Raw genomic sequence first — 12,079 nt, forward strand, 5'->3', positions numbered from 1 at the left:
TGGTGTATATGGAACCAGGAGGAACACCCCAGTGCAGAAGGGATCCTCCAATGGTGCAGAGTCAGCACCGATGCTCCTGCCCTACAATCCCTCCCTGGGGCTGACCTGGGTGGGAAAATGGGGCATGGTCAGAGGACAGGGGCATGGCCAGGATAACCCTGGCTGCAGCTTTAGCTATTTAGGCAAGTTAGCAGCTGGCATAAGTTACAGCAGCCATTAGGCTTTCATTAGGTGAGCTGTCTGGACAAGGTTTTTTGAGGTAGTAAAATAAGACTTTCTCAGGTACATTAATAATATACAGCAAGGTCTAGTTTACTTTGTTTTTATTATTTGTAAAAAAAAAAAAAAAAGTAAAAGTGCCAAATTCAACTCTTCTCCCTTCCAAAGTGATGGTGGCGTAGTTTGCAAGCCCTGTACAATAAGTGACACTTCTTTTCTAATTGCAGTCAATTGAAATCTGTCCAACAGTAGAAGACCCACCTATAAGCACTACTTTCCTTTTCAAACTAGATATTCCTTGTTTCACAGTTTAGGGCAACTACACTTGTATACACTCATAGTCTAGCAAGGACACCCACTTTTAGGCTCTTGGCTCCTCAGCCGTCACCTCTCTTGGGCAGAGACCTGCATCTCGTCTTCTTGACCAGAGGTTTTTCCAGGCAGCATAGTTCTCTGCCTGAAAGTGGCTGTTGTGCAAACCACTCATGCATGTGCTTAAGTCCTTCTGAAGTCGAAGTTCAGCACACATATAAGTGCTTTGCCTAAATGGATGCGATCACTCATGTGCTTAAAGTTAAGTCTAAGTGTTTTGTGCCTAAGTGTTTTGCTTACCTGGAGCCTTTCTCCTTCAACCAGGGCCTGCTCCAAAGCTAATTAAAATCAATGGTAGTGTTTCCAATGACATTACTAGGCTTTGGCCAGGCCCTTAGTTATATCAGTTGCAGTGGAGCTACATATGAGACTAAACATACTTGGAAGAGTTTTGGCTAGGCTTTGAAAGGGCCCATAGTCCCACTGAAGTTGATTGACACAGCTATGTAGAAGACTAAACATACATGAAGGAGATTTTTCTGGATCAGGCCCTTAATCTTTATTTGGTGCTTTACACTTCAGATATGCACAGTGGGGATTGAGATTTTGATGGCTTTAAAATTAGGGGTGAAAAGAGAAAATACACTTTGTTCTGAGTTAGCAAAAAAAAAAAAAAAAAAAAAAGGGTGAATCTATTCTGTATTCTTTTAACTTGAAAGCTCCAAAAAGGCTTAGAGAAAAAGCCTTGAAGATTTTATCCTTTCATAAAAGTAAAATAATTAAAGATTTTCACAAACTCATTTATTTTCACATAAAATATTCTATTCCAGGCATGCCAGAAAAGCTGTTTCAGAAGTTAGTCATGTAAGGCAAGCAGCTGTGTACTGATAACAAGGCACAAACCGGCATCTCATTCTAAATTCAGTGCATAGCAATTCACTAAGCCAACAAACTGAATTTGTAATAAAATAAATAATAATAATAATAATAATATAATATAATTAATATTGTTAGAGTACAATTCTTAAATTGCAATATGTACCTATTTTGCAAGAGAAACATTATAAAAGTGCCTTGCAATGCCTGCAGACTGCTTGCAATATTTTAAAGATAATGTTCTTGTGAGTGAAAAACTACAAAAACCTTTGTTTTAATTATTATTAATTTAATAATTGAAGGCTGAAGAAGAGACACCATTCATAGATGCATTTTAAATCTAGAATATTTATGGGATTTGTGCTTGCTATCAAAACTACCATCACAGAATCATGATTAATGTGTATTTTTTTTCTGTGCTCATACTGTTTGCTGCAGTGTCTCTCAGAACAATCCATAATATAGCTTGCTTTCAGAATGTAGTACTGAATGAATACTAATATCAGAAATATCTGGAGCAAGACATAATTTTCATGATTTTTTTGCTCTAATAACACTCATAATTTAATTTTGTATTTACAATTCAGTTTTATCAAAAAATTAAAATGCAACCTTTGGGAGCAAATATGTAGAGGGGGAATACATTTTGGAAGAACTAGTTGATTAAAGGGCAATTTGCTAAGTGCTTTCTCCACTCGATAGGCGGGTCCAGGGTTGGAAAGAAAACAGATAGACAAATCCTGCTCTCATTAACACTGGTGTAGATCTGGAGTAACTCTATTCACTTCAAAAATGGCTCCTTTGACTTCTCATCAGAATGACCAGAGCTTCTATTAAACCTAATGGTGGAGTCTCATAAGTTTTTGCCATGAGAGGTTTTGATACCTATGTGGATGATACCCGTGATACATGTGACCTCATGATTATCACGACAGACAACTCTGGGGAGAACTGAGGCTTCAATCTGATCAACTAGCACACGATAAAGTACAACTTGCTTTGTCTATACTAGTTTCAGAAACTAGTATAGAACATTCTAAAACACCCCAAACACCCTTTATTCTAGGAAAGATATACCCTGAATTATTGTGTGTTGAGAAATTTCTGGTCCCAGAGAATTTCCAGAAAGTCTCAAACAAACCTATTTAAATGTATTTTAAATGGGATTAAATTAAAGTATATTATAGATTGAAGTAAAGCAGTATGCACTACACAACGTACAATGTGTACATTTTCCAGGGGCAAAGTAGTCTATCAGACAAAGGTTTTGATTGGGATCCAGGCACTCTGAATTCTGACCTTATCTCTCATTGACTTGATCTGTGGCCATGGCCAACTCATTTAACTTCCCTGTGCCTTCTTGCATGTAAAACAGAGACAATAATATTTTCCCACTTCACAGGGATATTTATGAGGATTAATTTATTATTATTTGCAAAAAATGTTAAAGCAAAAAACACTCTGTGATAGGTTCCAGTACACATAAATATTTGAAAGTTCCTCTAGTTTATGAGGCATTAACAAGAATTGGCAACATTAAAAACCAATTTATTTATTTTATTTTGCTTTGGCTAATGAAATAATAATAAAATAATAATAACAATGCTGGTATTTCAAGCTGCTGTATATGAACTATGAGCTACCGCTTCCCCCCTATCCACAAGGCTTGTTACCCCAAGGAATGCTTTGGGTTCTTGACAGATCCATGCTGACTGTTACTTATCACCTTATTATCTTCTAGGCATCTGCAAATAGATTGCTTAATTATTTGATGCATTATCTTTCCGCGTAATGAAGTTAAGCTTGACTGATCTGTAATTTCCCAGGTTGTCCTTATTTCCTTTTTCATAGATGGGCACTATATTTGCCCTTTTCCAGTCCTCTGGAAGCTCTCCCATCTTCCATGACTTTTCGAAGATAATCAGTAATGGCTCAGATACCTCCTCAGTCAGCTCCTTAAGTATTCTAAGATGTATTTCATCAGGCACTTGACTTGAAGACATCTAACTTATCTAAGTAATTTTTAACTTGTTCTTTCCCTATTTTAGCCTCTGATCCTACCTCATCTTCACTGGCATTCAGTATGTTACACATTCAATCGCTACTAACCCTTATGGTGAAAATTGAAACAAAAACGTTATTTAACACTTCTGCCATTTCCACATTTTCTGTTATTGTTTTCCCCCCTCATTGAGTAATGGGCCTATCCTGTAGTGTCCTTGGTCTTCCTCTTGCTTCTAATGTATGTATAGAATGTTTTCTTGTTACCCTTTATATCTCTAGCTAGTTTAATCTTGTTTTATTCCTTGGCCTTTATAATTTTGTCCCTACATGCTTGTGTTATTTGTTTATATTCATCCTTTGTAATTTGACCCAGTTTCCACTTTTTGTAAGACTCTTTTTTGAATTTCAGATCTGAATGAGAATGAGAAAGTCCCACTTCAGTTTATCCCATAGCTCAGTGCTTTGAGCTCTTTTGTGGGAGAAGCCTGTTCAAATTCTTTCTCCCCCTCTGGCAAAGGAAGGAATTGAACCTGAGTGTCCAAAGTGAGTACTCTAACCACTGGCCTAAAAGTTATAAACTGACACTTCTTCCTCCTCCTCCTCAGGCCACTTTGTGAGTGAAGCAGACACCTAACTTATTTCCACAAGAAATTACTTGGATGCCTAATTCATCTGACTTAAGGGGAAGGGTTCCTGTTCATTGATCACTAAGCATATATGGGCGCCTCCTTGCAGCCTGGATTTAGAAGCCTATCTCCGTGAGAGGGATCCCCTTGTAAGTCAATGGAAGTTTTGATATTGGCTTTACTGGAAGTGTACTGGGATCACAGAAATAATTCTGTAGTATAACCCATTCTGCCGTTTTTAAGATTAGTCACCCATTAGGGTTACCAAAATGGAGGTAGTTCCATCCATGGAGTGTTTGCAGAATTGGACCCTGAAAATGCCACCTTAAATATATACTGACACAAAACAGTGTAAAGGAACACTTTATAGCTGCACTGAACTTTGAGATTAATTAAACAGGAAGAAATGTAAAGACAGATTGAAAGCCACAGGGCATGCAGGAGCAACAAACCCCCAAAATAATTAAACACAGCAAAATCACCTTTGCAGCTGGGTTTCTTTACTAAACTAGAAATTGGTATTTTTTTATGTGACATGAATTCCAAAACCGAACTTTTTAAAAATGAATGACAAAAATCTAGACATTGGGATTTCTTCTAATAGTTAAAAGCAGTTATCTAACTGTTATTCTTTTAGAATACTATGCAAAGCTATAGCACTATGTATGTAACTGAATTATTGAAAATGACTCAATTAAGATAATTAAAGACTTTGTGCAATTATACAGTTATGCCCTTTTCACATAACAAAAAGGTTACAAAAAGAGTAATGTGCTACACCTTTTCTGCAGCATATACTGGTAGCAAATCAAATGTTTCTTAGACTGCCTGCAGCAGATATCAATTCAATCTTGGCATACTACAGTAAAGAATGTTACATCATCCTTTTCAAGTCATTTGGGTTTTGTTTTGATTGTATGTTAGGAATATTCACATGCCTTTCAAACAAGCTGTGGGAGTATTTTTGTAACATCAAATTCTACTTTCTAGGGACATTTATTTTAGGTTAATGTAGCCATTTTGATAAGTGGGGAATTAAGGGGCATGAGAATTTAGCTCTGTGTGAAATCACAAACTCGAAGCACAATGAAAGAGCCCATTACAATAAGGAACTCATCTTGCAGTCCTTAAACAAGCAAAACTCCCATTGATTCTAATTACCTGAACAAAGAAATATAGTATGGGACCATAAGTGCCTCTGCCCTGACTAGTTTACAGTTTAATTTTAATAAGATAACACATTACAAGTGGGTATAACAAAGAAAAGGAGGTGATGGGAATGGAGCATTAGGGTAAAAGTGACAGGAACATGTATTCACACAGATTAGTTACGTGCACAGCTTGATTGTTCTGCGTCAAAAAGATTTATTTTTTTCAAAATAAAGGGTATAAATAAAGGTGATATAATCAGTCCTGCTAGTACGGCTATAAATTAAGACATTAATCTGAAAAGGCCATGATCTTGCTGGGAAAAAAATAGTAATTTAATTTACATGCTCAATAAATCTTATTACCTCTTTTTAGGAGCAGGGCCGGCTCTGGCTTTTTGGCCGCCCCAAGCAAAAAAAAAAAAAAACAAACGGGGCGGCCAGAACGGCAAAGCAAAAAAAAAAAAAATTAAGCCTTATTGAGCCTTCTAGCTGATGTGGCCATTTATAATTAACATAATGAATATTAATAATGCATGAAATAGAATAGTGAATTGTTACATAAATATTTATTCAATTTTTATGCAAAGGGAAACAATAACATGCACTTTTTTGCAGTGAACTATTTTTTTAATACTACACACATTAAAAAGGAGGCTGTGTTATTTTTCTAAGAATTCTGCTCCATTATGCAGCATTAAGCATTTACAGCTGATTTGAACAAGTTAGGCTTTGCCTCAGATTTCCCTGAGGTACTGTGTGAAACTGCATTATAAAGTGAGGATTGTTGAGACCTGAACAGAAACTGACTCTTCAGACACTTGAAAATAAAAATGATATGTTGCTAAAAAGCAGCCAACAAGTCTATTACACTGTGAATGTCTGATAGTTTTCTTTAACATTGCCTGTCTTAAAAATTAATGATGCATATTTTTATTGTCACCTCATTATTGGTATGGTAATAAACATGGCGGATAGGAGTCTAGCTAAGAAGGCATGGATAAATATGTTCTTTATATATAAAGGAATCACCAGGTTCACCAGAAGAGCATCACCCACCCCACTCCCCACTGAATTTATACTGCTCTAGTTATTTACCTGACAGTATTACCATCCTATATTCTTCTTTTTAACAGTTTATAAGGCTGTTATAAAAAATCATCTGAAGTTGAAACATTGTGCATAAGATCTCATCACAGAAGCAGATTTTTTTGGGGTGGACAAATTTTGAAAAAGAAAATGAGTTTAGATGTGTTTAAGTTACAAAGCAGAAAAAAAGTTTTCTTCTACGACACCTTTCAATGCTTTCGTAATTTAAAAACTGGATTTAATATTTTTAAAACTCCCATCAGCTAAACACTTGTTTACTCTACTTTAGCTTACAGGTTAATATCTATCTAATCTACACGTCGAGCTGGGGTGTGATTCCCAGCTCACGTACACAGACTTGTGCTAGCTTTCATCGAGCTAGTGCACTGAAAATAGTAGTGGAGCTGTGGTAGCACAGGCAGCAGTGAGCGGTGGCACAAGCCATCCCAAGTACATACCCATTGGCTCCAGGCATGCTTGTACGCGCGGGAGCCAGCTTGTGCTCCTGCTTAGCATGCTATCTCAGTGAGACATGTGTATACCCCAACCTAAAGTGTAGCTATAGCCTATATGTCTCTAACTAGAGAAGTAATGAAGATGTATATAGCTGATTTCAAGCTGGCTTGGATTGGTGCCCATGTATTTGGAGCCATGGATTTTCCATTACAGCAGTGCATTTACTCTACCTTTTTTTTTTTTAATTTGCAGAATTGTGATTCTATTGCTCTCCTTTTTTAAATTAAAAAAAACCTCAGTGGCAGAATATCTAGTTAGTCATATAAAACTGAAAACCAGCAGGACAAAGCAACGTGTGTATGTGGCCATAAGATAACACATGCCCTGAAGGAGATATGAGATTTGATGTAAAACTTGATACTTTTACTAGTCTACAAAGCATTTGCCCTCATGGGAACTCAAGCCTTGAAATCCTGAATCATAATTACGAGGACAAGTCTTCTATTTTTTTTTTTAAATACTGAGAACGATAGAGAGCCATCAACTGATAAGTGTTTGAATTTGTACAGATCATACAGGACTTTACACTACTGGTTGCAAACTTACAAGGAGAGACAGGGAACATACAAACTGCGCTGCAGGAAGGCAACACTATTCTTTATTTCTGATTTCCCTCTATACACCTATAGCACATTAAAATAGTTCTTTTTGCATGAGTGGAAACTTGCCTGACTTCTTCAAATTGGAAATACAGCAGCTTTAAAATATTCTATAAATATGTGGGTCCTGATGCAGTAAAAAATTACTGCTCCGATACTATGGCAATTGGTGTCATATAAGAACTTAAACAGATATCTGCATCCTTTTAGACTGTGCAAGCACAGAAAACTTTTTAGATAGCATCTTCACAACTGGCTAACCTGTTCTTTATGATTCTGATTCAACAAAATACTTAAGCACAACTGTAACTTTTAGCATGTGGGCAGTGCCAGTTGACTTAAATGGAACTACTCACTATTTAAAGTTACATACGTATTGTAAGTGTTTTTCTGGATCAGGGTCTATGCTTGCTAATACTCATGCTATGATATAAATGCACATTAGGGAAAAATAGATTTTCTGGACTAGTGCATTTGAACAGCAAGTTACTGTGTTAGAACCCAATCCTGCAAGCACTTAATCAGATGACTGACTTGACTCATATGCATAGTCTCAGTGAACTCAAGAGGCCTATTCAGATAAATAAACATACTTACATGCACAAGTACTTAGAGGATCAGATCTTTAGGTGAAAGGAGCTAACATATGTTTTAGTTAAATTACTACATTGGCATAACTCCCTCTGATTTAATACGTTAGTTGCATAGTAAATGTGCAAGACAGGACTTCTAAAGTATTTTTAAAATAGTTCATTTATTTAAATCACAGAATATGCTGTCATTAATTAGGGCAGCGCAATTAAAGCCAATTAAGCTTTGACAGCCTGTCCCCTTAAATGAAAATGGGATTATGTCCCATGGATTCTGACATGGGAATCTAGGCTACAATATGGAAATTATCCCTCATATATCAGCACTTACGTAATTTGGCAACCAGGAGTGACCAAAAGCTGCTGGCCAGTGTGAACTCTCTGTACTAAAACAGCATTTTACTTACTCTACATACTCTGCACATTTTTTAACATCTGTAATAAAATATGGTGTGTGTGTGTGTGTATATATCTTTGGACTTCTGTCTAGCTGTAATAAAATTAAAATTGTTCTTGAAGTTAACAGCTTGATTCCAGGAGCTGGGATTTCCTACTGCAACAAGAGAAGACACATTAAGGTCCAAACATCTTAAAAATTTCTACATGTGAACAAACTTAACTGATCTTATATGTTGTTTTTCATATGCAATTGTTTTCTTTATTAATATTTTTACAAAAGTGAAAAATCTCCAAGAAAAAAAAATCAGAACTCTCAAGAAGCTATATTTGTCTCGAAAGCTCTTTTGGAACCATTCTGATCAATTGGGTAAACTGCGTAAGATTAGATTGTCCTGAGCCCTATAGCCATAGTGAAGGGAAGTAAGGACTCCCTGCATTAGGACTAGCCGTTGGGTGTGGTTCTGCATGGAGCACAGGGACTGCATAGCAGCTGTTTCTCTTCTTCTCTCCAACACCCCCCTACACCTCCCCAAGGAGGTGGAGGGGATGAGAAGTAGGCTAAGCCACGGTTCTGTGCTCTCCTTTCCCCAGGAACTGGCTGGATGCACAGGGGGAAGTAAGCTGCTACCTTTTTGTTGTGTCCTAATTAATTTAGGAGGCGGCTTCTGTATATAGTTTTAAAGTAAGATTCCACAGACCACTGGTTTAATTGTAGAGCTCACAGAACACAGCATACAGCTTCTGCCTTTGTAGCTCTCTGAACTCTCTAGTCCAAACCAACACCTGGATTGGACTCCTGACCTGGCTACTATACTCGGTACTCTAAAAGATCAGCACAGATCATGGAATGGATTCTCCACAAACTACATTTTTCAGCGCAGCAGTAAACTACTGCCCCTCTCCCCCGCCCCAGTAACACAAAGGGTGTCAAAAAGTGTCCTGCCTCAGTCACAGTTGCTCCCAGGGATCCTGCTGAGGTAGTGGACCTATGTGCTGCCAGTGCTCCTTACTTAGGGCTGTGACCAAACTGTTAAAATTATTATCAATTTAAATACAAATTGTTTACCCTGTAGTTTCCCAGGGCTCTGAAACAGCTGTTCCAGTATGTAATTTGACTGTTTTTTAAAACCAAGTATTAAGTACACAATCAAAGTTGGACTGGGTCTCCTCCCAATGAAATAAATGGTATAAATCCCATTGACTTCAATGGGAGAAAAACTGGGCTTCTTATGTAATTAAGCTGTCAAATTTCTGTAATGTATTAATTTTATTATTCTAATTATTTAAAGAATACCTATTGATTGTAAGTACTTAGAGGATAATTTGTAAAACTCTATTCCCCAACCCAACCAGGTACTTGAGCATGTGCTTAATTTTAAGCATGTGAGTAGTCACATTGGCTTACATTTGTGAACATCAAGAGGAAAACAGAACCATGAATAATAAGCATCATGGATCTATGAAGTTATCATGCCAGACAAACTAAATCACGTTTTTGATCTGCAAAATTAGTGGACAAAATAAATGTCGTATATGTAATATATCTGAGCTTTATTAAAACATTTGATATAGTCCCCATGAAATATTACTTTAAATATGAATTCATATTGGTTTACACATAAGCATGGTCATAGTAATTGAAAACTGACTGAAGAACTGTAAAGAGAAGGCAATGAAAACTGGCAATTGTCAAGTTGGGGAGGTATCTAATGCTTTTTCAACTCTTAATTTCTTATGCCTTTGGATTATTTCAACCTGTTACCATTTGCCTGCTTGCCCAAGATGAATAAATCGTCGTATGGGCTAACTGAAACTGTCCCTTTAATATTTGGGGACTTGGCCACTATTCCTGTGTAGCTGCCATTTGGCTCTGACTGCAGTGGGCCTACTCTTCTAGTGGCTCTGTGTTCCAACAATCTTGATTAAAATTAAGTACAGAGAGTCCTCTGCCCACTTGATGATGGCATGGCAGATGAAGGCATATAGAAGAAGAAACTGAGATGGCCTCTTGCAGCCCCACTCCATAATTGGGGGTGGGGGAGAAGGAAGTGAGACGCACATGGACGGCGGGTATCATAGGCTGGGGGAAGCTGAGTCTCCCCAAATAGCCAGGCGTGGCCCCACCCACGCTCTGCCCTCAGTCCCCCTTCTGCTTCCCACTCTTTGGGTGGCTCTTCCCGTGCCATGGCCCCAGCTCGGGCCGGGGTTGTTGCTGGGGCCGCTCTGCCCTCCCAGTGTTCTGGGGCACGGCTGAGACCGTGCTGCCTGCTCTCCCAGCGCTCTGGGACTGGCAGGGCTGGGGCCGCGCTGCTCATCCTCCTGGTGCTCTGGGGCTGTGGCCATACTGCCCGCCTGGTGCTCTGGGGCTGGGGACGTTACCCTGGGGCGGGGGCCAGCAACCGTGGTGGGGAGCTCTGGCCTCTGGCGAGGGGGGGGGGCGTGGAAGAGGTGGGACTGGGGGCTAGCCTCCCTGAGCCAGCAGTTCACGCACCACTCAACGTATTTCAGCACCTTCATACCCCAGGTAAAACAACAGCAGTAGCAGTGTTTCTCCTATCCTTTTACATCCCATTCAATAGCATCAACATCATCCCCCATGTTCCCGTCCCCCCCAAAGCAGCAACAGTTTTCTTCTCTTCAACATCACACACACAAACATATATTAACTAATACATGTTAATTATTGGGCTAATAGTTCTCCCCCCGCCCCCGGGCTGATAAATATTTATGACAACTTACCAATGGTGGATTATTCTATAATTTATTTTAAACTGAGCAAATTGGATCTACAATAACTTTTATTGGTCTGGATTCAGAGTAACATAATAGAACACACAAAATGAGAACATGCACTTTTTAAAATATAAAAAGAATTCAAAATAACCTCTAAGGCAATCAACTGGAATGTAAGTGCATGGAGACAAAGAACATTTATGGGTTAACAGCTCCCAGCAACTAAGTCAACTATAATAATAACTGATAATTTAGCAGAAAGGAAACATAACCACTCTGCAGCCCATCTTGTCTAATTGTTTCACTACGGAAACTTACACTACCAAATGTAGTCAGAACTGTGTAGGGATGACTGTTCTGCAGTATGTGAAAAGTTCTTTTGCATTCTAATGTTCAGCAGTCACGAATGTGATTTCGCTTCCAGTTCTGTGGACTTACTTGGGCCCTAGTTTTTTTAATTTGTGTATAAGTCAGATTCTGTTCAAGTGCCCAGTTACCTTTGGGATAAATTGAAACTATGTTGATGACTCTTTATCATTAAAAAAGAAAAAAAAATGAGGTGGAAAACAAACAAGGAAACAAACAAACTTTCTTATGGTTCTGGCAGAAAAGTTCCTCTCCATACGATGAGACAAATGCCAACGATGACATCTGTTCTGTCCTGTGCCTAAACAAATTAAAATGCCGATTAAATAGAATCCTCACAAAATCCAAAATATCGTTAAGAAAAAACACCATGCTGACAAAGCTATACTAAAATGATATATACCAAAATGTTCACATTAGACTCCAACAGAATCAGTCCCAAGGTGAAAGAGTGTGTTCACCTCACGTAAATGTTGAGCTGCAATGCCTCAAAAAGTTATAGGAGCTAGCACTGTGACACTAGTTTCTTATTTTCTTCTATTTCATACACAAGTGTTCAAAGTATTAAAAAGCATATTGGGGGAGACAGAATGTAATAATCC

This window comes from Terrapene carolina, unplaced genomic scaffold, assembly GCF_002925995.2.
Source record: "Terrapene carolina triunguis isolate 2854851 unplaced genomic scaffold, T_m_triunguis-2.0 Scaffold58, whole genome shotgun sequence".
In the NCBI taxonomy this organism is placed as follows: domain Eukaryota; kingdom Metazoa; phylum Chordata; order Testudines; family Emydidae; genus Terrapene; species Terrapene triunguis.